The sequence below is a fragment of the Marmota marmota genome, unplaced genomic scaffold, assembly GCF_001458135.2.
Source record: "Marmota marmota marmota unplaced genomic scaffold, marMar, whole genome shotgun sequence".
Taxonomy (NCBI): domain Eukaryota; kingdom Metazoa; phylum Chordata; class Mammalia; order Rodentia; family Sciuridae; genus Marmota; species Marmota marmota.
Window position 1 is genome coordinate 10,330,698 of NW_026000153.1, and position 27,519 is coordinate 10,358,216.

Genomic DNA, 27,519 nt, shown 5'->3' on the forward strand with positions numbered 1-27,519 from the left:
ATATATATATATATATATTCATAACAGCTAAGGCACTAATTTGGATTTTTTTATTGGAGCATTCCTAGTTGTTTGAGAAGACTGAAAAAAGTGCAGAGAGTGTAGTGATTGGCTAGGGCATTGGCACTTTGGGTTTTATCACTGATTTGCTTAGGTTCTATCTACCCAATTGTCTGGGCCCAAGGAAGCCCGGTCCTTGCTTCAGTGCCACACTTGGAAACAGGACTTTCATTTAGGTGCTCTGGATTTCAGTTGTAGTTTGTTACCTTATACATGTTGTTGACACATTTGGGCTACACTTTTGATTATCTGTAATGTAAAGAGGCTGTGTGGCATAGTGGGAAGCAGGAGACCTGGACACCCACCTCGTTCCTGGCCACTAGTGAGCAAATGAAGCACTAATCAGAGGCCCCGCCCCTAAGGCTTGCAAACTCTTTCCCACTTTTAATCTCATTTATTCTCTGCTTTCCTATGAAAGGAAAAGTTGACCTCTTCTGGCTGGTTTCTACCTTCTGTAAAAAGTACAGATTCTTTTAGGTTGACAATAAACCCCTTTCCAGTTCATCTGAGTTTTACTTATTAAAAGAGAGCTGCAGGAAGGAAACGATGCAGGAAAGCAAATTGTGGATGTTTATTTATTACTCATGATTCATCAGTGGACTGAGTGACTCTACCCAATAAGGCTAACCATCATCTTTCCCAACACTTGAATCATGGCCAACCATGGTGGATGGATGGTAAAGACTATTCTGGGGGGACTAATTCCATCATTTTGGATGGCTTCATTATAAGCTTGTATGATATACCTTATCAGGGGTTAGCTTAACCTCTGTACATTTTTTAAAATTCCTAATGCAGGAAGAAATTTATAGAGGACAGAGAATCATTCAACCTGCCAATACTGTGGCAGCTGACTAATGGGGTGGCTGAGGGAATCAGTTGAGTGGTTATCTACATTGTCTGTTTTTGACCCAACTAAGCAATGACTATCTAAGGACTGATCATAGTGGAGACACTTCAATGACAGTGGACATGTTTTGTTCATATGGGATGTTCCCCAGACCTAACTCCTACAGACTTGAAACAAACAAAAAAAATATTCTACTTCTCCTTTTAATGTGCATAATCCTGGTTAACAGTTAGGTGGGCTTCATGGTATATATAGACTTCAAACACAGGCTAATACTGCTCTGTATATACAATCCCTACTCTGATCAAGCTATTAGCTGTGATTATTGAATTTGATGACAAACAAGCACTCTTGATGAAGCACAGGCAAAAATTACAATTCCAACTGGGACTCAGCCTAAGTAAATTCTCTCCCATCTCCCTGCGAAAGTAGGAATGTTTGCGTATCCTGACCTAAAGTTTTAAACTAGCAAAAAAAAAAAAATGGCCCTTTGACCTTGATGATAGCAATTTTTATTAAAACAGTGGCAGATGGAGAATCACCCTCTTCCAGGGAAAGGTCTGGCCCACTCCTAATCCGCTGTTTCCTGAGCAGCTGAGCAGCAACCCTAGAGAGGACACCTCCCCAAAGAACAAGAAAGGCCAGTGGGTAAACTCTTTCCCAGCTTTTGCTACACATAAATAAACCATTTTGATGGGAAATCTCTTTCTCATTATGAAATCTTTGAGACATACGAAAAGGGATAAACAATAATGTAGCAAACACCCAGGAATACATTCCCCTAATTAAGAATAATAATCTGGCAGAAAGACAGGAAATTTTTCTCGAATAAATAAACAAAACCTGGTGAATATGAGGTTTTGGGATTGCAACGGTTCTGCGTGGAACATGTTGAGTTTGAGCCTTGCTGAGTTTCTGTTCCCATTGCCACTCTTTGTCACTCACATTTATCTGGATCTGACAAGTTATCAGGATGTGTGCTTGGGAAGTACGAGGTGAGGGAGATGGAGGCTGCCGTGGGGGACAGGCACCAGGACATTTTAATTAGCTCTCTCCTCAAACATTACTCTTAAGAACAAGCAAAAATAGACTCCAGTTCTAAATCCCAACAAACAGACCTTTTTGGGAACCAGGGTTTTAATTCTGAAAAAAAAAAAAAAAAAAAAAAGGTAGTGTTCATGTGGTCTCGAAGGAATCAACAGGGAAAGTAAACTAATGCTGGTGATTATGCTAACCCTGAATTAGGAGTACAGGCATTTATTCCTGTAAGGAGATCTTTCTGGTTTTAGAGTCATGTCTCTGCCTTGGATTCAGCTAAACCATGCACGAGATCCATCTTTTTGTGATTTCCTTTCAGATTAATTGTGAGCAAGCTAGCTTTGCAAAGGTGAATGTGGGGGAGCAGAGGGGGATTTATATAGAGAGAGGAGTCTTGAAAATTGGGAAAGGTATCCCAGGCAGAGGGAGATCAAAGTGCTGAGGCTGGGAACTGTTCTATGCCTGGGCTGTGCCATGGGCTGTGTGGCATGAAGGGAAGTTTATGTACGATGATGTAGCTGTGAGATGTAGCTGGAGAGGGTGTCAGAGAGCTGGGGTCTTGGGGGAACTCTCAGTCATGCTAAGGATCCTGGGTTTTATTCTTTAGGGCAGTACTTCCTAACACTTTTTATGTTGTGGTGCATTCAGAAAACCACATCTGTCTGGGGACTGTGGTAAATAGACAGCTAGAGGCATACCTGTCTGTCCCAGGAGTGAAAGAAGTGACAGTATCCCTGTCACTCATTTCCTAACCATCTTCGCAGGGGCTGAGGTACTAGATAGAAAGGTCTTCTCAAGGGCAGATCTGCTAAAGAGGGTATCTCAGTGAGATTGCTGGCAGAAATGGAGATGGGATTTTTAATCAAAAAGAGCTCATCATGTCTCACCTGGACATCTTAAGGGCCTCACACCAGAGAGGAAGGAGATAGAAAGGGAAGAACTTTGTGACCAATCTGATAGAGGATAAGTCAGTCGCTGGCTAGAGTGACTGGGTGGAGGTGGTGTCAATCTCCCACATGGGAGCATGGGTGGGGAGCAGATTGACAGTGATTTCTTTTGTCAACCAGAAGGTTTCCTCATAGGCTCTGTTTGGTTTAATTCAACAGTCATTCTGAATGTTAGGATTAAGACAAGGTCCTTCCTAGGACAATCACACTCTAGGAAGAATCATTTCTGGTAAACCAGAGAGGCATAGCTGGGAGCCCCAGGACACCCATTTTGAAGTTTTTGTTTGGGAATGTGTTAAGGAAAGCTTACCAGATAAAATGACTACTTAGATGAGTTTCAGTAGCCTAAATAGACTTTACCTAAGCAAAGGTGTGTGTGTGTGTGTGTGTCTGTGTGTTGGAAGGGATGGAACATGCCCGGGCATTTAAGGCACAGGGACCTATGTGGATAAGAAGGGACACTAGCAGATAGCACAGATGTACAGGGAACGGTGGGCTTTTGACATTGCTGAGATATGAAAAGATTTACAGAGATTTCGAGCTATGGCAATTCAACTCATCACCCTGAAAGGTCTCTGCAAACCTCCCTTGATTTCTAGTGGATTATGCACAAACAGGGCTTGAAGCATTTTTTTTATAAGCCTCCTTGCCTACTGTCCCAAGGGGGCTTCAGTTTTCTTGATCTGTGTTCTGAACATCTGGGGAGGGAAGGTAGAGGGAGAAGGCTTTGAGCTAGTGTTTCTTCTGACTTTCCGTGTCCTGCGTGTGGTGTGGAGTACCTTGCGGACCCTTAGCATGGTGTGCTGAGAGAGCACTGAGCCAACGTGCACACATCTCACGCTGCTTTCTTGACTTGCTCAGCTATGGGCTGCTGGATAGTAGATTCTTAGAGTCCAAACAGCTGGTCCTAATAGTGTCACCAGCTCTCGTCACACCTGTGGGTAAAAGACTTGGAATCACAGCTCACCCAAAGTTCTGTCAAACAATTCTGTCCTTTTCTAGCCACTTGTTTCATAACCCATCTTGGGCCTGAAAAGCTTACATAAGCTGCCTTTCTGCTTCCTCTCCCTGGAACTGGGCTTATTAAGTAATTCCCCTGGCAGGTCATCCGGGAGCAGAATTTGGAGTTTTAGGAAATGTTCTCAGTATGAAAAAGTTTCACTTTGGCTCCAAGAATATAAATACCATTTGTTACACTGTCATTTGCACCACGTTCCTATGTGTAATTTAAAGAATTGGATCCCGAACAGCTCCTTTTGATGTTTAAATGGGTGTTAAGGGAGCAGACAGAGGCAGGAGGCTGGCCAATGGCCCTCCCTGTGCGGAGCTGGCTGTGTGGTGACGTGAGTCTGTGATGTGATGTGCTCTTCCCCAATCCTGCAAACACTTCTGTGAAGAAGGCAATTCAAAGGATCCTCTCCACTCAGTATGAATTCCCATTCTGCAAACTCTTGAAGACAGTCAGACCTGGGGGACCCTCTTACTAACCTTGTTTGCTCACTTCACTTGTTCTCAGAACTAACTGGCTGTGATAAGAACACAAAAGCTGGAAGGAGGAGAGCTGATTAAAAGAGAGGTTTATCCACAACATCTGCCACTCCAAACACATCCCTAAAACCTTTGGGAGGACATAGGACAGACTGTTTGATCACACTGGAAAGCATTCTCCATTTTTTTCCCCAGTGCTAGGGATGATGGAACGCAGGCCCTTATGCATGCTAGGCATGTACTGTACCACGGAGCTGCATAAGTGTACACATGTTTCATGAGATGATATTTAGGAACACTTGTTTTCATAGAGCAGTTCAGCCTGAGTGATTTTGCTTCCACGGTGGATCCACACAACCATCTTGACTCTCTGATTTTCTGAGATGCTCTGGGGAGAATCTTTCCAACACATTAGCCACCCCAATCAGACCCCAAACAGGCTTGCCTGTTGAGACCACCAGTAATTCCAGGTGTTGGTGCTTTGCCCCTTCTTTGCTTTTCATTGGTTTGGGACACAGAATGGTTGGGTTAAGGAAAACAAAGATGGTAGATGGAAAAACCTCCTCATGGAACTGAAATGTACAATCAAGCCGGCAGGAGTTTGCTGTGCCTGGACTGCTCCAGAGGGCCAGTAAAGCTATCAGCTTCTGTCTTCGTTTGAGAGTGAAGAAAGAAGTAAAAGAGGGAAGGCTTTTTCCATCATCTCTCTGAAACTGCTATTTATTTCCTTTGTTTTACTTTGGAAGAAAACTACATAAATGTCAAGGAGAAATATGCTATCCACATATCAATGCTTTTTTATTCTTCCAAATTTGGGTAAAATAAAAATTATTCTCAAATTTTTAGTATTTTACATTTCATCAGATTCAAATTCTATCTAATCTAACTTACTGAATGTTAAATTTTCCACATCCAGTTGATTCAGTTGATTCTAAGTGCATGCATTTTGAATGCAATTTTCCAAAGCAAAACTTGTTTTCCTTAAAATTGGTTCCATGATTTATTATTCATATGGCTAACTTATTTAGACTGTTTTGTGAAAGCAAGTGTATTGAAATGCTTGTCTAAATAATATATATGCATATTATTTATCCCATATGATTTAACATTTACTATCTGTACATCAGAAATGTATGCAACCTCATTTGTTTCTGCTCCTCCAAGCTTAAACTCACCATTCATTTTGCTATGAAATAAGAGACCCAACAGGAGACAGGAGGAGGCTGTGGGGCACACAGCAAAGATAGAGCTAATACAACCAGGTGGGTATTTTTGCATCCCAGTGTGAGAAGGGCTGCTTCATGCAAGCGTTGTGTAGACATGGCTTCATCTACATTGCTTTCAAATAATTGGAAGGAAATAAAATCCAGTCCTGAGACTTTTCCTATGAACCACATGGCCTGACCCACATTGTTTGCAAGAATGTGTCTTTTATGACACATGTGAATAGGCTCCCCATATCTAAAAAGCAGCCTCTGTGCTCCATCAAAGCTATGATCTGTCCTCCAGATGGCTACTCTGTTGGGAGTAGAGGCAAACTTCCAGCTTGTCTGGTCTTCTTACCATAGAGATTGGCTGGATGGAAGTTGGAGAGTGTGTGGGCCAGGCTGGATTTGATGTCTGGACTTTGGGTAGTGGGTAGGTGCTTCAGCCAGTCTGCCATAGGTCAGGGCATGGTGCATACATGCTTGGGGATCTGTCACTACTAATGCCCAGTAGGCATATAGGACTGGCCTCATTTTTCTATGCAGAGAGTAAGGTCTCCGGTAGAGAGGGGATATGGCTTCCCTCACAGACTCAGGGCTTTCGCATTTTCAGCAGAAGTGATCAGCAGTTAGAACTGAGCATCCAGGCTCAAGGAAACTTCTCCAACTGGAGCTCACCATCCCAGTGTACCTTCCTGAGATTTCCCAACAGAAATCAGAACAATTTTGTCATGTCAGCCACTAACTTGTGCCCCACTTCTCTCTCTAGGTGGACCTTTCCTACATCGTTCAGCATCCTCTCTTACTTTCGTCTCCTTCCAAGTGGAGTTACCCTGTGCTTTTCTCCACCATCTGTGCCATCCCATTCCAAACTGGCCTGCCCTCCTGGTGGCATTTTATGCTCCAGTTCTTTGTTAGCACTTTTAAAAATTGAAGTTGACCTAGATTCTATTTCCACAAGAGCCAATTTGCCAACAATCTATTTGAGCTGTTTGGATGTCTACAAAGCACCGAGTTTTAAATTTTCTTATCTTAGGGTTGGCATTTAACATCTTTAACCAATGGTCCAGTCTCATGTAGACATTTAGGTATTGTATCTGACCAGGGGGAAATATTTGTGAGGCAGGTGGGCCTTTTGTTGCCCCAAGCAATGTAGATACTACCTAGTGGGTAGCATAGAGGACTGGCTCTGTTTGCTTGCAGGCCCTTTGGAACCTCTTTGGGCTGTAGAACATTCTTTCCATTTTTTTGATAAAATGTCTAGAATTTCCCATGTCATAAATTCACTGGAGTAAGATGTATAATGCTTTTCCTCCGAAGAGTCCTGAATGAAATTTTAGAAATGTGGCATTGAAGTGCAACTTGGTGACATCAACTTGTTGTATATCTTAAAGATAATATAATTCAAGCAAACGGTTTTTCTGTCCAAGGATAATATATGCTACAGTTTGGATCTTGAATGTTCCCCAAAGATTCAAGTGTTAAAGGCTTGGTCCCCAGAATAGTACAATATGGAGGTGGTAAAACATTTAACTGGTGGGGATTGGTGATTGGAGATATGCCCCTCAAGGGGGATTGTGGGACGTCAGTCCCTACTTCTTCCTCTTTTGTTGGCCATGAGGTGAGTGGGTTTGTTCTACTATATGGTACCACCATAAATTCTGTTTTGCCATGGGCCCAAATCACAGGGCCAACTGATAATGTACTGGAACCTCCAAAACTGTGAGCCAAAATAAACCTTTTCATAAACTGATTATCTCAGGCATTTTATTATAGTGACAGAAAGCTAACAGAATAAAATGTATTCTCATTACTAGAAAAGATGGCTTATCTTCCAAGTTGATTTCACATGACTTTTAGTTATTGTGATCTTTATTGACTGTGAAGTCATTTTTCAACTCTAAGGGAAAGAGGGACATGAGCTACTATCAAGAACTGAATAGGAGATGACCAGTTCTTTGTTCCCTCCTGAGCCTTGTTGGGTGACTGGACTGTATGAGAGTATCTGTATTGTTTGGGTTTCCCATGATCACCCTTTTAGCATCAATAAGGACATTCTAAAAAATAAAACAAAATGAAACACACAATGACAGCAGATATTCACTATTCCTTTAGGAGTCTTTTGGATGGGATTTTATGTTCCATTTGACCTTTTGTATGAGACATAGAAATTCCTGAACATAAAAATGTAGTGAACAGCTCAAGCTGCTTGTCAAATTGCAGAGTGGAAACCTCAGCTTACTACAAATTGGTCTAATTAAGCCTTATTAAAATTGGTACCCCAGGGCGAATTTTTATCCCTTGCACAAAGGATGACATTGCAGATTTCCACATACAATGCAGGCAGATCTAATGCTTTTATGGGTGAATTTTCCAAATGGGGATAACAAAAGGAATGGGGACAGCATCCCTGAAGCACATGGGGATATGTAACTGCTCAGTAATAGCTATTTTCATTTAAGCAAATTAAATGGAAATGAAAACAAAAGCCATGTCCTGTCTCTGCAGTGTCTTGGAAATCCAGGCTCAGTCTGGGGGCACGGCCAGGGCTGTCAGTGGAGCCTCAAGGCCCCCTGGGGACAAAGCTGCTCATCCTCTATGCCTTTCCTTCTCCAACTGGCTCCCATCCCACTTTTCTTTCTTCTTCCTTGAGACCTCATGGGGGATCTTAATGAAGGGCCCCGCTGACCTACATCAAGCCTCCCTGCTAATGTGACTGTTCCTCTATTCATCGCAAGACAGGAAAGCCTCCTGTTTGCTTCTTCCACTGTTCATTGCCTCCTCTTCTGTTCCTTCTGAAGGCCAAGAAGAAATCAACCATCAAGGGACAGAGGGGCACGCATATGTATTATGGATATGTGTTACTTGAAGTTGGTGTGCCTGCCATGTCCCAGCTCATTGACCTTTGAAGACCAATGGATCTATTAAGCAACTCAAATTTTCTTATACCCAACCTAACTCTTTGATATTTTGGGAGTTTTGAGTTTATTTGGAAAGGAAACCCAGGGAACCATAGCTATTGGGAAGAAGAAAATGGAAAGAGGGTCATCCAACTCAAGGAAGCATAATTAAGCCAGTTACTACTATAGGCACCTAGGGGCTCAGTTCCTCCAGTACACACTCTTTAAATCTCTGGATTATCCATATGCTCTAAACCCTCCTCTGTCAAACTTGCCCCCGAGGCTGACTTCCTGGATCTTCCAGGCTTGTGCAAGAATCTGAATGTATGAACCGGCAAGAGTCCCATAGAGGGACTGAGAAGTTCTCAGGTATGAGGCAAGGATGCAGCTGAGGCCAAGGTGCTGCCAGGCTGCACCCACGGTAACTTGTTGCCACAGTAACTGTTGGAAGTGTTGGTGGATAGGATGTGAGAGGGTGCAATTTCTGAGAGTCATCGTTGACTCTGAACTTTGTCTTCACCTCACATTTCACTCATGGGGAACTTTTGTCAACCCGACTTTTAAAATACATCCAGAATCTGGCCCTCTCTTGCCATCCCCACAGTTACCACCCTGACCCAAACTATCAACATCTGGATTATAATACCTGTTTCCTCATTATGGTACTCATTTCCTATGGTACTTCCACTTCCATCTGTACTTTTTTCCCCATCCCCCCCACTACATGCACCACACCCACAGCAGGAAGCCGGTGTTTAAAAACCCATGCCATAGTATGTCTTTCCCCTTCTCAAAATCCAATTGCCATTCAGAATAAAAACCCCAGTCCTTTCCAAAAATCTACAAATGCTTTGCATGTTTTGGTCTCTTCCTCCCTTTCTGCTATGATTGAGTATTTGTGTTCACTCCAAAATTTATATTAAAACCTAAGGCCTTATGGGACAATATTAAAAGGTAGGGCCTTTAGGTAGTGATTAGGCAGAGCCCCCACAATGCATTAGCACCTTCTGAAAGGGCTTAAGGGGATGAGTTTTCCTCCTTTGTCCCCCCCCCCCTCCCGAAGGTACATTGTCTTTCCTTCCTTAAAGGAAGCAGCCTTTAAGATACCATGTTGAAAGCAAAGACCAGACTGTCACCTGACACCAAATCTGCTAATGCCTTGATCTTGGACTTTCTAGTTTCCAGAACTGTAAACAATAGATTTCTATTCTCTATCAATTGCCCAATCTTGGGTATTTTGTCACAGCAGCATAAGTGGACTTTATGAGCTCATCATGTGCTTCTCTACCCTTCTTCTACTCTACGTCAGTCATATGGCTTCTTCGCTGGGGTGCCAAGCATATTCCTACTTTAGGGCCTTTGAGCTTGTGATTCCTTTTTCTAGAATGTTCTTCCTTCAGGTATTTATGCGGTTCAATCTCTCACCTCATTCTAGACACATTTCTAGTACCCAGAGAGGCATCTGGCACACAGTAGACAAAAACTCTCTACTCAGTGAGGATCCTCTGGAAGGGAGGGTGTTATACCAATTTAATCAGACACATATATGTGTGTGTGTGTGTGTGTGTGTGTGTGTGTACACAAACACCAATGGAAAGGCAGAAGGGTACAGAACTTTGCAAGTGTCCTGTAGGATCCTGTCCTTTTGGTTTGTGTTGGAGTGCTAGGACCAAGATGACAGCATGACCAAGAAGAAGACACCAGTCATGGCTACCTCAACTCTGGGGTATTCTTGCCGAAACACCAACACCACACAGAAAATTTGGAGAATATGTTCATTTTCCTCTTCTTCTCCAAGAATATAACTATTTAGAACTATGATGTCCATGAACGCTCCAATCACCAGTCTTCTCTTAGCATAAATATGTAGTTTCTATTTGGGGAGTAACACACATGCATTTCTGTAACTCTAATAAATTTTAATCTAATAGAAGATAGATGTACAATTCAGTGCAGACTTCAGATTTCTAGCTTTTGCATAAAGGCATAAAGGCATCAGGACAAGAAGGAAGAGAGACAAGAAGGTATCTGGTGTTGGGTTTAGGAAGTGATGATGGAGAAATACGAGGACCTGGCTAGGGAAACTGATACTATGTGAACCAAGACTTAGGTCTTCTTTGGGGATGGGAAAACACTGTCTGGTGGTTGAATTTAACTCATTACCAGTTTTTGTAAATAAAGACACAGTTATGCTCATTCCTGACAAGTGGTATAGAGCTGCTTTTGAAGGAAAAGTGTGATTGTTTGGATGTCCAGTTGAAGTCCAGGTCCTTGATGTCCTGAACAAGGAATTGAGAAGACACACAGAAGTAACAGATAAAGTACAGATTTCCTAAAGATGGAGACAGCATTCCATTAGGTAGAGTGGTAAAAGGCTCAAGGCCCTAATATCTGGAAATTAGGGTCTTACATCCTAAACTATGGGGTGCTCTCTTTCCTATATGGACCTGATTGAAGATCTTACCCCATTGTTTATCTTATGATACCTGATTAGAATATTTTCCACTTCCCCTCCCCTCCTCGGTTACTTTAGAAGACCTAATTAGAATACTGCCCACTTTACCTCCATTTTAAAATTTGAACCTGTGAAAGGAGTTATCATAGTGGTAAGTCCTCAGTGGTGGGAACTGTCATGGTGATAAATCTTCAGTGGGAGAGTTGCCATGGTAATAGGATTTATTGTAAACAGGGACAGGATTTGTCTCCTCATCTTCTCCTAGTGGCTTCTTTCTAATACCCTGTCTCCACTATCGAGGTGTCTCTGTGAAGCCAGAATTAGGCAGTCAGTATAGATAGGTAAATCGATTCAGGTTGGATCAAGGAGGCCAATTTTGAGCGAATCACAGAAATGCATGTGTGTTATTCTCCAAATAGAAACTGCATATTTATGCTAAGAGAAGGCTGGTGATTGGGGCGCTCATGGACATCATGGTTCTAAATAGTTATATTCTTGGAGAAGAAGAGAAAAATGTACATATTCTCCAAATTCTCTGGGTGGTGTTGGCAAGAATACCCCAGAGTTGAGGTACTCATGGCTGGCATCTTCTTCTTGGTCATGCTGTCATTGTTATGCCAGATTTGTGGGACCCCAATAGACCTCCAAGAGCCGAATCCGATGCAATCACACAAGAGTCTTTATTGCAAGCTCGAGCCTGGACTCACAACCGTTCCCGACGCAGTGGTTTCAGGGAGTGAGTCCCGGTCCTTTGTTCAGTGAGATTTTATAGGTTTTGGGGGGATACTCTATGCGTCACAACATCACACAGCAAATCATTCCATACCGCAGGAAAATCAAACAACAACTCTTAACAGTGATTAGCACATTCACTGGTGGGAACAAGTTGGGTAAGCTTGACTGGTTAGTACAAGAGGGGGATTCCTTTGAACTGATTGGTTTAGGCCATGAGGGGTGTATGTGCTAAACTACATGGTTTCCCAACATGTTATCAACCACCATAAACTACTGGGGGGTCACCTGGCATTCCAGGTATTTTCCCTGTCTAATGCTGATTGGAGGTTGCTAGGGGGGTTGCTATGGGTCCTCACCTAGCCTAACTGAGTCAGGGACACCTGGCACCTCAGACCTCTCCTGTTATTTACAGACAAACAACTCAGCAGGGTGGGTATGTGCTTAGGAGTGCCCTGTGGGTTTTTCCAAGGACAAGGGTCACGCCCCTTTCCTTGGACAGGCTTTGCTCTGAGGTAGAGGCTGGTTTCTCAAAGATGGAGTCACATTAGTTTCTCATCATCTTGATTCTAGCACTACAACACAAACCAAAACAACAGGATCCTACAGGACACTTGCAAAGTTCTGTCCCTCTGAGGGATTGAACTGTTAATTCCTTCAAAGCCCTTCCTTCACCCTTATCAAGATCCTGCCTTGCTCCAACCTGTTGCTAAGGTGACTTGTCCCAGGAATTGCCCCTTCCTACAGGGACTATGAAGTTGTTGATTAAAGTGTCCTGAGCTACTCCATCCTGCTTTTCCCCCTTCAGCCCACCTGGTTCCCACCTTTTGGCCATCCCACCAAGCATTCCTGGGCCTAGTCACAGACACAGGAAGGAGAAAAATAAGGGAAAGAGGACAGGAGAACAAAGGAAGCCTAGGACATATAAAAAGGGCAGAACACCTCGCTTCTGGGGATAACAGGATACCAGCTATGGCCTCCTTCTCCCTCCTTAGAGAAGTTTATGTTACCCCTTTTTGAATAAACCCTGCTTTATATGCTTGCCTCCATGTGCTTCTCTAATGTTCAAACTTCAATATGTGAGGAAGCAGAACTCGTCATTGTGACAGAGATAATATGGCCTGTGGAGCCTAAAATATTTACTATCTGAACATCTACAGATAAAATTTAAAGATCTCTGAAATAGCAGAAAAATCCACACATTGGGAACCTGATTGGCCCAAGTTCTGATTTGTGCTCCGTAAATTTGATGCTTATGCTAGCAACTGTCTTAACCCTCAGTAAGCCTCAGGTTTTTAGTCTTTTATATGGAGCAGAGTTTGGGTTACATTAATTTATGTTACTTTAAAAATGCCTAACCTAAAGAAATTCTCAATACACATTTTTTAGACAATTGCTGAAAGAATACTTTCCAATGCCATGGGTGTGTTCTCTGTGTTCCATCAACTGCATGGGTTGTTGGGACTGTTGTAGGACTAATGAGGCAAGGCACCCAAGATAGCAGGAAACGGTTTTATTTGGCTGCAGCCAGATTCAGAAGCGCACAGCTATTGCTGTAATCAATTAACCCCTGAACCCCGAGTTCAGGTAGTTTCAGAGTTTTATACCCAGTATGTAAGGGGAGGGGCTCAGAAGTTCACAGTCTGCAGAAATTCACATAAAATCATTGTTCAGGGCAAGTTAACACTTCAAGGACAACACCTGAGGAGAGGAGAGCTTCTTCTCCCCTTTTTGTCTTCCCCCTGCCAGCTGTTACCATGGAGCCCAGTTGGTAACTTATCTTAAAAATGTAGACATCTCTGTGAAGCCCATCTCAAGGCCAGAGGCCTTGTTTGCACATTTGTACAAAGTACTATACTGGATATGTTTGTGAAAAACTAGTAAGGGGTATCCAGCACCTGGAGTGCTGGTATCTTCCCGGCCAGTACCCAAGTAAAACAGGGCCACAAGAAAATAGGAAGGTTATCTACATCGAACTCTTTTGCAGAGACTTTTTTGCTGACAGTCCTAAAATCAGCCATGGTGAAGGTTTCTGGAGAAGCCCAGTTAAGACTTTTCTGTGGAGAAAGGGGGTGCCACTTCAGGACAAATAGATGAAACAACAAGTGGGAAGTCCTGGATTCGTGAGATTCTCTCCCTGTGATCATAGAAGATAAAGTACAGAGGAGACAGGCAGTGACTCCTCAGATGGCACTTCCCTAATCTGGGAAATTAAAGCAGAGCCTAGAACTGCCCTTAGCATGTTTCCCATGCTAGAAATAGGCAGGGATGGGGGACTTTAAATGAGTTCAAATCACACAGAGAGCAAGGATAAAAATAAAAGTAGGGTGGGGTGGATGCAGGAGGGGTCATCTGGAGCCCATTTTCCATCCCTGGAAGAGTCCCAAAGGACTGTTCTCTTAAGATATTTTTGTTCCTATTTAGTCTTGCCCATCATTTTCCAATATCTACAACAGAGACGATTCTTTGTTTTCATTTGATTTTGGTTTTCTTTCCCTAATCATAGCACTTCTACCTACTCCTGGTAGTATCAAGGGACTCTTGCAACTCACGCTGAGAGCACAGGATTTGCAAAGAAAACTGGCTTTATATTCCAAGTTCCCTTTAATGTGTAGTGTGACCTTGAGAAAGTTGCTTAATCTTTCCAAACCCTTGTTTCATGGACTGTAAAATGAAGACAATCCATCCTCATTAAATCATTGTGAGAATTTTAATGAGATTGGATACCTCTTTTCACTACCCTCTCCCCTGCCCTTTAAAAATGGTTGAACCACTTACAATTTAGATGCTTTAAAGTCTGAAGCAACTTCTATTGTCATTTCTAAGAGATGAATTCTGGCAGGTTGGGTGCCTTTTTTTTAAACTTTGCTGACTTGTGTTTGTGTGTGTGTACACACACACACACACACACACACACACACATATATATATATATATATATAATTTTTTTAATGAAGGAGTTTATTACTTCTTTTAGCAGGTGCTTCCACAAGTCTGGGGATGTTTAAAACAAAAAAAAATTTAAACTTAAATGTAGACAAAGATCACAGAAGGACAAAACCTCATGTAAACTCAGGTGAAAGACTACATCAAATTAAGGAATGGCTTGACAGGAATCCCTTTACGTTCTATGTTTTCTCTCCCTTGCATTTTCTCTGGAAGGTGTGTGTAAGGAGGATCACAGACAGGTTAAACGTCTCCACTGGAGTAAATTGAAAATCCTAGATAAAGAAATGGATGGTTTTTATTTGCCAGAGAACATTTGTACCTCAAAAGCTATGGACACAGGACTGAGATCTGGAAACCTCTGATAAGATATTAGCATTCTTGGGGCCATGCTATGTGAATTGCTCATTTGCTGGTGACCTTATCCTTTCTAGATACACTAAACGTGGGTTAGAGAGGTGGAGCGACATCCCCAAATCCATGCAGCAAGTAGCTGACAAAGCCAGGAATTAAAAATCTATTTGACTCAGATGATTTATACGACGAGTATGAAGTCCCAACAGTGTGACCCACAAAGAAGGAGATATTCTCCTGAGTTCAAGCCTTTTGCTTATTAACTGAGGGTGGGGCAGGTGAAGAAGGACAGAGCCTTCAGTCACCATTGTCAGAGCCTGAACACAAGAAACTGTACAAGAGGATGCCAAAGAAGAAATTGAAAGTGCTGGGCTGTGGGGTTTAGGAATTCGGTGGTTGCCCAGGGAGGGGAGAAATAAAGCCTCAGAGGCACACTCTACCTTCTTGATTGCCCTTTCTAGTTAGAGAGGAAAGAGCCAATACCTTACAGTGAAATAGCACTCCTCCTAAAGCCCTCTGGGTCATTTTCCAGCTGCAGACCCGAATGTGGAATCAGCAGGGTGTAGTGCTACATGGAAATGAGAGAATACTGTAAGAGAGCAGTCAGGGAATTGTTCAGCCCAGAAGTCCTTGCTGGAGAGGGGCTGGGGTTTAGTTATTGTGTTCTCACAAGAAAGGCCTGGAATGTGGATGCCTGCCATGCTAGAAAGCCTTCTGTATCTATGAGTTTACTACAAATAGGCCTGGTTATGTTGGAAAGGACCTTTGATGCTCTTATTAAAACCTTTTTGCTATTTCTATTTGTCTTTCCCACTTGACCCAGAGTCACCCAAATCAAAGACAGTTAGGGAGCACAGCTACTGTCTGAGAGGGGAGTCAGGTCAAGTTCAAGTTGGGAGAGGGAGAGGGAAGGAGAGCTTTGAGAGCTTTGAATTGAATGAGTAAATAGAGTTTTAAGTTAGATTGGAAGGGATGTTTTAATAAAACTTAAACCCCCTCAGGGACCTGCTCAATATGATGGCAAATAGGGAGCTAAAGGAAAACCACAGAGCTTGTTTGAAGGCAGTTGTGGAAGAATATAAATCTGTTCTCTTACGTTAGCCTAGGAAGGCCAACCCATTTAACAAACTCATGAAATAATTGCATTTTCTTATTTTTCTTCTACTATTCTTAAGGAAAAAGATTTTATTTTGAAATAATTACAGATTCAAAACAGACTCAAGGAAACTTTCAAAAATATTATGAGAGAGGTCCTGTGTATCTTTTACCTAGCTTCCCTTGATGGTTATATTTTATATAACTAGTATAATATCAAAACCAGGAAACTGAAAGTATATATTTTTATACTTACTTTATCACATGTCTAGGCTTGGTTAACCATTGGAGCAATTAAGATACCTAGCTATTCTATCACCACAAGGATCTCCCTTGTGCTACTCCTTTGTAGTCACACCTATCCCCACCCACCACCACAACATCCTTAATCCCTGGAAACCACTAATCTGTTTTCCATTTCTATAACTTTCTCATTTGAGATTGTCAAATAAATGGTATAGACTACTTGTATTTACATTTTAACAATTCCACTAAAGTACATTATTTCAAGAACTTCTTTAAGCCATACTTACAGATTTACTAGTGACAAATTTTCTTAGTTTTTCTCCATCTGAAATTACTTTTATTTCTCCTTACTTTCTGAAGTTTTGTGTGTGTGTGTGTGTGTGTGTGTTTTGGCTGGAGGCAGTATTTTATTTTTTTCTTCCCCATCATTTGAAAAATGTGCCACCCTCTGACCCCTGGTCTCTATACTTTGATAAGTAAAATCTGTCATCATAAAAATTGTTTCTCTCCTGACTTTGCTTTCAAGGTTGCTTCTTTCTCTTGTTTTCAGAAGTTTGATTGCAATGTATCTTCATGTGCATTGCTTTAGTTTTATCTTGCTTGAAATTCATTAGTTTATTGAATCTAATTTATGTTATTTGCTGAAGTTAAAAAATTTTAGTCCTTCCTTTTTTAAAAGTTTTATTATTTTTCAGGTTCATTCTCTTTCCCTTCTCCTTTTGGTAATAGGGTAACAAGAAAGTTAGATTTTTTTGTGATAATCCCACAGGTCTCTAAAGCCTTGATTGGTTGATTTCTATGGTTCTGCCTTCTGAGCTCCTTTTCAAATTTCTCTTTTTGTATCTTTCATTATTAAAATTTCCAATTCATATTTTCTTTGTATCTTCCTTTCCCTTGCTGAGATTTTCTATTTTAAATCATTTTATTGTTATTTCAAGTATGTTCTTAGTTGTTCATCAAGGCATTTTTATAATGGATGTTTTAAAATTCTCATCAAATTATTCCAACATCTGTGTCACCTCAGTGCTGTCATCTGTTGATTTTCGTCTCTCATCATTTGAGATTTTCCAGTTTCTGAGTATGTTGAGTGACTTTAAATTGTGTCCTGGACATTTTGGGCACTCTATTAAGAGACATTTATTTAAACTTTCTGTTTTAGCTAGTGTACTAGCTTGCCAGGTCTACCATAATCAAATAACACAGACTGGGTGATGTTTTATTTTATTTCTTAACAGTCCTGGAAGCTAGAGTTCCAAGATCAAAGTGCTGACCGGTTTTTTTCCACTGAAGCTTCTCTTCTTTTCTTGCACGCATCTGGCCATTTGTTGACTCTTCTCATGGTGTGCACATAGACACTCTGCATGTCTGTGTGCTCTCATTTCTTCTTTACAAGGACATCAGTCACATTAGATTAGGATGCATCCTAACAGCCTCCTTTGAACTTAATTACTTTTTGAAAGGCCCTATCTGCAATTATAATCACATTCTGAAGTAAGAGGGTTAGGGCTTCAGTTAGGATATTAAGAAATTACGGACAGGAGATTCAATTGTGTTCATAACACCTGACTTCCCCTGACATTGAGTTTCAGAGGAAGTGAGGTGGCACTTTGTTACTACTGGGTAGGGAGGTCCATGTTCCCCACTCATCCTCCACTGACACCTAGAGGGTAGGGCCACCTTGTTACCGTGGAAGACCAGAAGTACAACTTCAGGCTTTCTACTAGGGCTGCTGACATCAACCTGTGTGAGAGAGGGGGTCATTTACCTACTGGTCCACTGACTTATGTGGGAAGCTTCTCACTACCAGCAGGTGGACAGAAAAGTCCTACCCCTTACTCAGTCTTCTCTGATACCACCACAGAAGAAATCCCACCCTCCCAAGGAAACCTCACTATGGCCCAGTAAGTGTAGAAGCCAAGGGTTCCCAGCTGATATTTGCTGATGGGATGGAGGTCAAATAATAATAATAATTATTATTGTTATTTGTCAAATTCTATTGAATACAGCAGTTATTTTCTCCCTTGTTGCCCCTTTCTTGGTTGAAGGTAAAGACAAAAGGCATTTCTTAGGCATTTTTGATCTGTTCCTATTGGCATTTTTGAGTTGCTAGTCTCTACATCTCTACATTAGGCAAGCAGAAAGCCCAGGGAACTCATCATTACCGTACCTTGGGCCCCAAGGACCCTACCTAGCCGGTCTGCTTTCTTATCTCCACATTTCGGAGTTCTCATTTGTTTTACATATCATGGCCAGCTCTTCTAGTACTTTTACAGTTCTATTTTTAAAATGTTTTATCTACTTGGAATCTCTTTCAGCTTATGGAGTTGCTGAACCACTGTTTTGACAAATGTCAAACCAACGTATCAAGAACCATACAATATCTTTTCGATTGTTGGTTACAATTGCACTCAGTTTTGTAAATTTGCTCAAAGAGTGATGTTATATATATAAATGAGGAAATTGACTCCAAAATGATGAGCTGAATTCCTACCACCCTTAACGTTCATTAAAACTTTCACCCAAATAACTTCCTCAGGTTCAAAAATATAATTTTATGCTTATATGTTATATGTCCAGTGCTTTATGTCAGTACCTCTCTTAGTTCCCTCAATAATGCTGTGCAATAACATTTTTACTTTTTAACAAGAAAATTAATTAAGGACTAAGACCTCTCATTAATTACCTTGCTGGTTACATACCGATTAGCAACAATGTTGGGATCACAACTTAAGTATTATGACTTCCACTCAATTTTTCATTCTTTATGTATTCAAGAGCCAGGAAATCTTTCTCTCAGGATTATAGATTGTTTAAAATATGGTGAAACTAGATAAACAAAGCATTTCTATTGTATATCTATCACTAGGTACATGGAAGTGCTTTAAAGAGATTATTTTTAACATCCTTCTTTGTAATATATTTGTTGCAGAGAGTTTTTTTTTATTTATTTATAGCTTGTCAGCTCTCTTCCCATGGAAGGAAAGAAAAAGCAAGCACGGATAACTCAAATCATAGAAATATAAACAAAGAAGCATTTAAAATAACATCCTGGTTATCATTAAAATTTTCTCTTTTTTTCCCAAAATATTAAGAGTTCCTGAAATGATTTGGATTCAAAGGATACAAAAAATGTTGTCCCTGATTTTTTTCTAGATGAACTCCCCACTCACCTCTCCTTCTAGAATTACCATTCTGAAATATATGTGTTGAACCTAATGGAGGGATTAAGTTAGAAAGGAAGAATGAAAGTATTTATGAAATAATGCAAGTCATCATTTCCATATGTGTTGGAACAGGAGCAATTTGGAAGTGAAACTACATGAGATGAAGGTCCCACAACTCATGAAATTTTGGAAAAAAATTTCCAAGTCCATTTAACAAAGAGACAACAAAGTAGCCAGAGTGTGAAGAGTAACTAAAGGTAGAAGAGAGGGTCCTATGAGTTTTGAGATGTGCAACTTAGTCTAGGAAACAGGATAGGATGTAGAAGGGCCCTCAGCATGGAATTCATCCATGACTGGAAAGAAAAGGAATCTTCCATTTACCTAAGTGATTCTGACAGATGCCATAGTCACGTAGTGTCACATAGTAGTGTGCTATGTTCTTGGAATCTCCAACTCAGCCTGTCAGCACACTAAGGACTAAGAACTCTCATTAAGAGACAAAAATTATCTTCTGCGAGTGTATCAGTCATCTACTGCTGTGTAACAACTTACTTCAAAACCTATTGGCTTAAATCAATGACTTTTATCATCTCATAGGAGCTGCAATCAAGGTGTCAGCCCCAGGGCCGCAGCCAATCTCAAGGCTCAGCTGAGGAAAGATCTGCTTCATGAGATATACACTTCAGCAGCATTTAGTTCCTCAGAGACCATTGCTCTGAGAGGCTCAGTTATGAGGTTGCCTTCGTTTCTTGCCATGTGGATTTTCCTCCAAGCAAATCACAACATGGCAGCCTGCTTCCCCAGAGCCAGCTAGAGATAAGAGAAGGCAATTAAAAGAGTAGGTAGGAGTCATTTATAACCTCAAGATTCTTTGATAACCTAGTCTATTATAATGTAATAATCCTTACAGATGACATTCACTATTTCTGCTACAGTTTGCATTTTGGAAGTAAGTCACTAAGGTCTAGCTTAAGGGAAAGGGAATGCACAAGGGCAAAGATGATTGACAGTCATGCTGGAACTGCCTACCACAGCCACCAGAATATTGGTTAATAGTCCAGGAATAGAGACCTACTTCAGCCAGGGCTTATAAAGGATACAGGGCTATGAAACTGCTAAACTTGTGGAGACTGACACTACTTCCTCTCTTTCTCATCAGTTGCATGATCTCTTAGGATATCTCTGCTTCTAGTCTATTCTGTTATTCTCAGCTAACAGGTGCTTTTCATTTCCTAATGGGATCGTGCATGGTCCATCAAGACCTCTGTGCTGGGCTACCACACATTCTCTACCTAGTAAATTTGCAAATTCATGTTTATCCTCCACACTATTCTTGACATGGAAGTTTGTATCAATAGGATCCTTTTTCCTCTGTCTCCAGAGTGGATTTGGCAAATATAGGACTGTCAAAAGACTTAGGAGGATGAGGGAAATAAGGTCTGGGTATTTACTCCTCATCTTTATTCTTGTCCTTCAGCTGAAGATCATAGCTCCTGTCACCAGGCTTTCTCCATTAGACTCTTTCTGGGTCTAGTTATTGTCCCACTGTGCTCCTTCAGGTCTTTTGTTGGTTAACATTGCCTGCATTGACTAGATCTGGGGTATTACATGATTCCTTGTAATTTTCCTACCTCCATTCACACCTTTATAAATAGCCCATTTAAAAAACCATCCTCAAAATAAACAATTTGAGCATTTCATCTGTTTTCACCCAGAGATTGATGGAGCCTTATTTGACCTCCTCTATGCTTCTTGTCATTAGGGAGTCTGTTTCTTCCTCTACCTGACCCAGTCTTTCCATGTCACTTTCAAATAGAGAAATCTGAAGTAACCGCCAAATGGCAAATAGATGATGTCACATTGGTATTAATTAAAGAGGAGAGAGGTTTTCCTGGGTCTTTCTGTATCTCATCAGGTGAGCAAGGAGACTGAGGATACTGTGCATTTTTGAGTCTTCCCTTGCTAGACAGTTAAAGGGAGGGCCATGTCTCTGTTATGATCTGAATGTTTGTTTCACTCAAAAAAAATCACACAATGGGACCTAATCATTAATGTGATTGTATTAAGAGGTCCCTAGGCCTCTAAGACCTTATGGATGGAATTAATGCCTATATAAAAGATGCCCTAGAGAACTGCCTTGTTTCATGCGAGATCACGGTGAGAAGGTACCTTTCTATGGCCACAAAGTGGACCCTCATGAGACCAACTATGCTGGTGACTTGGAGGGAAGTCTCCAGTCTTTAGAACTGTGAGAAATAGATACTGGAATAGAGCTAAGCAGCAGAGTACTTACCTACTATGCATGAGGCCCTGGATTCAACTTCTAGTATATTAAAAAAAAGTACTTTGAGAAACAAATTTCTGTTATTTATAGAACATTTTGTTCAGGTCTTTTTACTTTAGCAGCTTGAATGGGCTATGAAAATATAGGGAAGATAGAGTTCTTATGTAATAAATACCTAAAATGTGCAAGAGATTTTGGAACTGGATCATGGGTAGAGAAGATTTTTGAAGTGCATGCTAAGAAAAGCCTACATGGTTGTGAATGAACCTTAAAGAGTGATTCTGATGGAGGCTTGGAAAAGGAGAACTATAGCAAAAGCCTTAATCTTAGCAAATACCAAAGTGGCTGTGAACAGAATGTTGTAGACATATTGACAGTAAAGGCCATTTTGATGGGATGGAAATAAGAAATGTGTTATTTAAAACTTGAGGAAAGGTATTTTTATTATAAAGTGTTAAAGAAGTTGGCTAAATAGCGTTCTTACTCATGTTTTGTGGAAAGCAGAATTTGTGAGTGATGAAATTCAATATTCAGCTGAAGATATTTCTTAGCATCATTGAAGCACACACTGGTTTAAAGATGGAATTGTTATTCAGAAGGGAAGCAAAACTTAAGCTTTTGGAAAATTCTTCGATTATCCATATTGAAAGTAAAGTGAAAGCATTTTCCAGAAAGAACACCAAGAATGTGGCCAGGTGTCCCTGTGATAAGAGATTAGTATGGACCTGGCACCTAACAGAAGTCAGGACGAAATGTGCAAGACAGTGGAAGAATGATCTAGATAGCATTTTGGAGATGATAAGCCTGATCCTTCTCAACAGAGGCCTAGACATCTAGAGCCTGGGAGATAGAACATTTTCAAAGGGCCTGTGGACATCTGCATTTAAACTTGGCACTTGCTTCCAGGTGCTACCTCAAGACTGTGCTTCCTGCATTCCATTACGGAACTTCTTGGTGCCTCAGGTATAGCACCAGAGGGCCAGGTATAATGTGCAATGCACCCAGAAAAACTGTGAGGATGTGGTTGCCTTTACCTAGATTTCAAAGGATGCCCTAGTGAACTGTAGAGCCCAGGCAGAGAACTGGCATGAGAGTGAGACCTCTGTAGAGAGTTCTTTTTAGGGAAATGCACACTAGAGCCATGGAAGTGGAGCTGGTCCCTGTGACCACAGACCAGTAGAGCTATTGTAGTGTGATTCCAGCTGGAGGCTGGGTGAGGACAACCTTGGGCATCTGACTCAAGCACAGATCCATTGAGGAGGTGGGGCACTGCAGAGGCTATTGTAGGGGTGAGGCTGCCCAAAGCTGTTAGGTCAGTGCCATTGCCCTAATGGATCTGGAAGGCAGGACTTCTAACCCATTGGATCTGGAGGGAAGAGCATCTAACTTCAGAAAGTCACTCAGTGTTGTAGACGTGCTGAAGACCTATTATCCTTTTCTTCTTTCTTATTTATCCCTTTTGGAACAGGACTGTCTCCTGTGTTTATATTCAATTACATGTTTAATTTTATAGATTCAGAGCTGGAGAGCAACTTGTCTCAGGATGAATCATATCTCCAGTTTACCTGTATCTTATTTATAAATTATATTTAGCTAAGACTCTGGACTTTAGACCTTAGAATTGATTCTGAACTGGTTATGACTTTGGGCCTATCTGGATGGAGTGTATGTATTTTGCATTTGAGAAGGATATGAATTTGGGGGCTTGGAGAAAATGCATTGATCTGAGTGTTTGCATCCCCCTCCTTCACATTTAAGAAACTAATCACCAATGTCATGCTATTAGGAGGTAGGGTGTTTGGAACATGATTATATCATGAGGGTGGAGCCCCTTACAGTTGTAAAATCATAGGGTTAGTGTCCTTATAAGAAGATACATGAGAGACATGAAGTTTCTTTTGACCATGGGAGGATACAGCAAGAAAACCTGTCTGCAAACTAGGAAGTTGGCCCTCACCAAACCCTGGATCTACCAGTGTCTTTACCTGGGCTCCTCAGCATCACAACTGTGAGAGATGAAGGTCTGCTGTTTAAGCCATCAGTCTATGGCCTTCTGTTATAGTCTGAACTGACTAGCTGGGCATGGTGGCCCACACCTATAATCCTCCTTCATGGGAGGCTGAGGCAGGAAGATGGGGAATTCAAAGCCAGCCTCAGCAAAAGCGAGGTACTAAACAACTCAATGAGACCCTGTCTCACAAGAACTAAGACACTGTCTTTTCTCAGGAGGTACATTCTTTTTACATAGGAAAACTCCTTAAAGGATCTTTAGAGTAAACAATGGGCTATTTTAGATAGGAGAGAAAAGAGAAAGCAAAGATGCAATTTATTTTATATCAAGAGTTACACCAAAAATTGTGGGCTATACCCTGGAAATTAAAAAATAATCCAATGAGTCCTAAAAAGCGGGATCATAAAAATGTGGTGAGAGGCCAGGACTCAAGATGGAATATCATCAGAGAGAAACTTTGTAGCATAAAAATTAGGTGTTGGAACCTTCTTTATATCTTTAAGCCCTCATACAATTGTGGAATGTGCAAGTATAGGTGAACTGGAGAGGAAAGGCTACTGTGGGCATGTGGGACTAGCCCAGGCAGAGAGGTGTGGGGGCTGAGACCGTGAGTAGGTGCCAAGGGCTTAGCTAGCCCTTCAAGTTCACAGCAAGCAGGTGCCCAGTGAGTAAAAGGCCTTGGAAAGTTCTCTGAAATCTTTACCGCTTGTGTATGTATTTTGGGATAGAAGAGACATTGAACTTCCCTTGGTATTTGGGGCTTAAGCCTTTTTTCTTGGGAGATTAAAGTCCCCCAGAGAGCAGATTTTGGAAGCTGTATGTCTAACGCTCCCTGGCCCACTGCAGCCCTTACCAAGTTCTATTCTAATCCTGACAGACATCCACCACAACAAAGGTTTTCTGAGTTAATTCTTCTTCCATCCCCCTTTCCCTTCTCCAATTCACTGAACTCAAGGAATGAAGTCAAAGGAGAGGTGGTTATCTGGAATCAAATGTGGAGGTTTAATTATCACAGACAAAAACCACTAATGAGGAAACAACATTGTCTTTCTCACTTGGAACTGTTTTGATGGAACCTAATTTGCAGCAGTGTTCTGCCCTCCAGGCTCTGCTCTGAAGAGCCTCTGTCCCCCCAGCCTCCCCCTCCCCTGCCCCTGTCACGTCTCCACTTTCATTAGCTCCTTCTCACAAGAAATCAAAGAGAGGAGATGGTGCTTTCTGCACTCTTTACAGGAAAGGAAACAAGCACTGAGGTAGTCAGAATTGGCTCCAGCAAGATTGCCAAATAAGAATGTCTTTTTTGAGAACCTGTCACTTTCCCTTGTGGCTTTCTTCCCCTAAAACCTCTTTCCCCCTCCCTCCCCTCCCTCTCACGTCCTCATTACCATGGGCTACCTGGCTGTTAATGCCTATCTTCTGCCTTCACTTACTCTTCTTCTGTGCTCTGTATTAATAAATAAGGGTCTGGGGAAAGTCTTTCAATCTGAATTGAGAACAAGGGTTTTCTAGTCTGACCCTGGGGAAAAGATGCATAATACTCAGGAAGTGAGCTAGGAAGGTAGTAAGGTTCAGAAATCAAAGTTATTTGGAAGAAAGACATCCAGAGGGACTTTAGGTACCATAGGAGGAGTTGGTATACACCAACCAGGGACTAAGATAGTTGAAGAAATTATGATTAAATGTCTATCCCTAACTGTGTTTGCATATTGCCTTTCTTTCCAGCTGTTTCCCTGTAGTGATCAGCAAACCCATCTATACATTGACCTTTTCAGGACCCAGTGAGATTTGCAAAGGCCACTCTGTCAGTGCCCAGCTCCAGAGGGATCTTCCAGGGGTCACTGGACAGTGGCTAACCAGGGAAGGGCCAAAAGAAAGAGCCTGGGGATGCCTAGTCTCTGGGACTGCAGCATGGGAGAAAGAAGAGAACTTAGTGTAGGGCTAGGCATTGTATGGGATTTCTCTGACTCTTCTAGAACAGAGGCCAGGTCTTTTCATTTTAGTATCCTAATTTCCTTCACAGATCTTGACTTGCACAGAAAAGGCTAAAACCTGAGTATTTCATCAAAGAATAAAGGAATAAATGAGTGAAGAAGGCAGGCCTCCCCCTAAAACAATTTTTACCAATATTGTACCCAATCTGTGGCTCCTAGTAGTCTGTTCCCCTTGTGGATACACAAGCTCCCTGTTCCTTGTTAGGCTCAGCTCTGTACTGGGAGCTGTCAGAACCAGGACAACCACTGCCTCAGTGTGTATCCCAGAAGGTATGGGCCAGGCTGAGGACAGGTTACCAGGAGGACTAGTAGCAGAAGCCCATGGTCAGAGGACTCAGAAGGGGAGATACTAGAGAGCAGGCTGCAGGGCCTGGTGTGCTCAGCCAAGCTAGTTTGGATGTGGTAAGTATCTGGGGCAATGCCAGGGATTCTGCCACTCCAGCTGCTCAATTTTGAGTTGGTTGCTCTTTCCTTGCCAGATGAAGCCAATCAACTATAGCAGCAGAGGCAACACGAAGCTCATGTAGTGGCCAACGCTGGGAGAGCAAATCTGTTTCATGTCATGTGCCAACTCCCTTCTATGGTTGGAGGCCAGCTGGAGGGCTGGGTTGATTCTGTAGGTCAGCTCTCCACAGGACAGGGAACTCTGATCCCTCAGCAGGGTCTATTTGACAGGAGAGATGGGGACTCAGGCTATGAAACTGCTGATGCTGAATTCAGGCTGCCAGGCCCACCTGCAGTGGCAACTGCAAATATTTCGAACATCAGACAATTCTGTTCTAGGTGAAATGCCACACTGAGTGGTGAATACATCAATTCCGCTTTCCCTTAGTGGTGGGTAGGGAGGCAAGGAGGGCTAACAATGATCAGTCTTCCATTTGGAGCTAGGATCATATTCATGCATAGGAAGAAAGAACCTCACAGAAGGATCCCAAAGGGGCAGTGCTCAGATCTCTGCCAAAGCAGGCCCAAGCCAGCATATCCCGCAGCGCCTGGGTAAGTAGGATCCACGCGGCTTCCATTCTGTCTGATTGCTAACCCAGGCCACTGGCCTGGAGCCAGCTCTCTCCCTGCTGCCCCTGTCCTGCTAACAATGTCCCTCACAGGCCTCATTGTCACTACTTCCAGATTGCTGAGAAGCCTCAGCTTTACCTCTCTTTCCATCTTTGTTCTATGGCCCCAATGAATCAGTGTCCGGAGGAGAGCAGCAAATCATGGCTGTTGAGGGACAGTGACATGGCAGCTCTGTTTTTCCAGGCGTGGTGGTGTGGCTTGCCAAGAGTGAATTAAATATTTCCACAGAATCATTCACTTCACTCCTAATCAGCCCTGTGAAGTATTTCCTCCCTCCCACTGGTTTAAGAGGGACACACTGACTGCCTTGGCCAGGCCCCTCAGGCGAAGGGAAAAGAGAAAACCCTGAGAGGCTTTTCTAGAAACACAGGGGTTAGAATGGAAAAGCCTAGGTTGAGGACAGGCTTGGCCAGTGCTCAGAAGATAGGATGGAAAGCACAGAGTTGACCGCCACCCCGGGGCCGGGGACATGGGGACAGAGATGCTGGACGTTGGCTGTGGGGCATGATACATTAGCCACGGCAATCCAGTCCAGATGCTAATTCTGCAACTGGCTCCTACTGGTGGATCCTGGCAAACCAACTTCTCCAAATCCATATTTTGGGCCCATAGAGAGCATTCCTGAGGTGGCTTGCACACTCTGCTTTTCCTTCTGGTGGCCTTCTGGCTACTGGTTGCT

The 27,519-nt window shown here is 42.1% G+C and overlaps 1 long non-coding RNA gene across 1 annotated transcript in view; it reads right to left on the bottom strand.

Annotated features, from left to right (window-relative positions):
- LOC125611521 overlaps positions 1-27,519 on the bottom strand; it is a 51,677-nt gene that overhangs the window by 17,438 nt on the left and 6,720 nt on the right. The window lies entirely within an intron of this gene.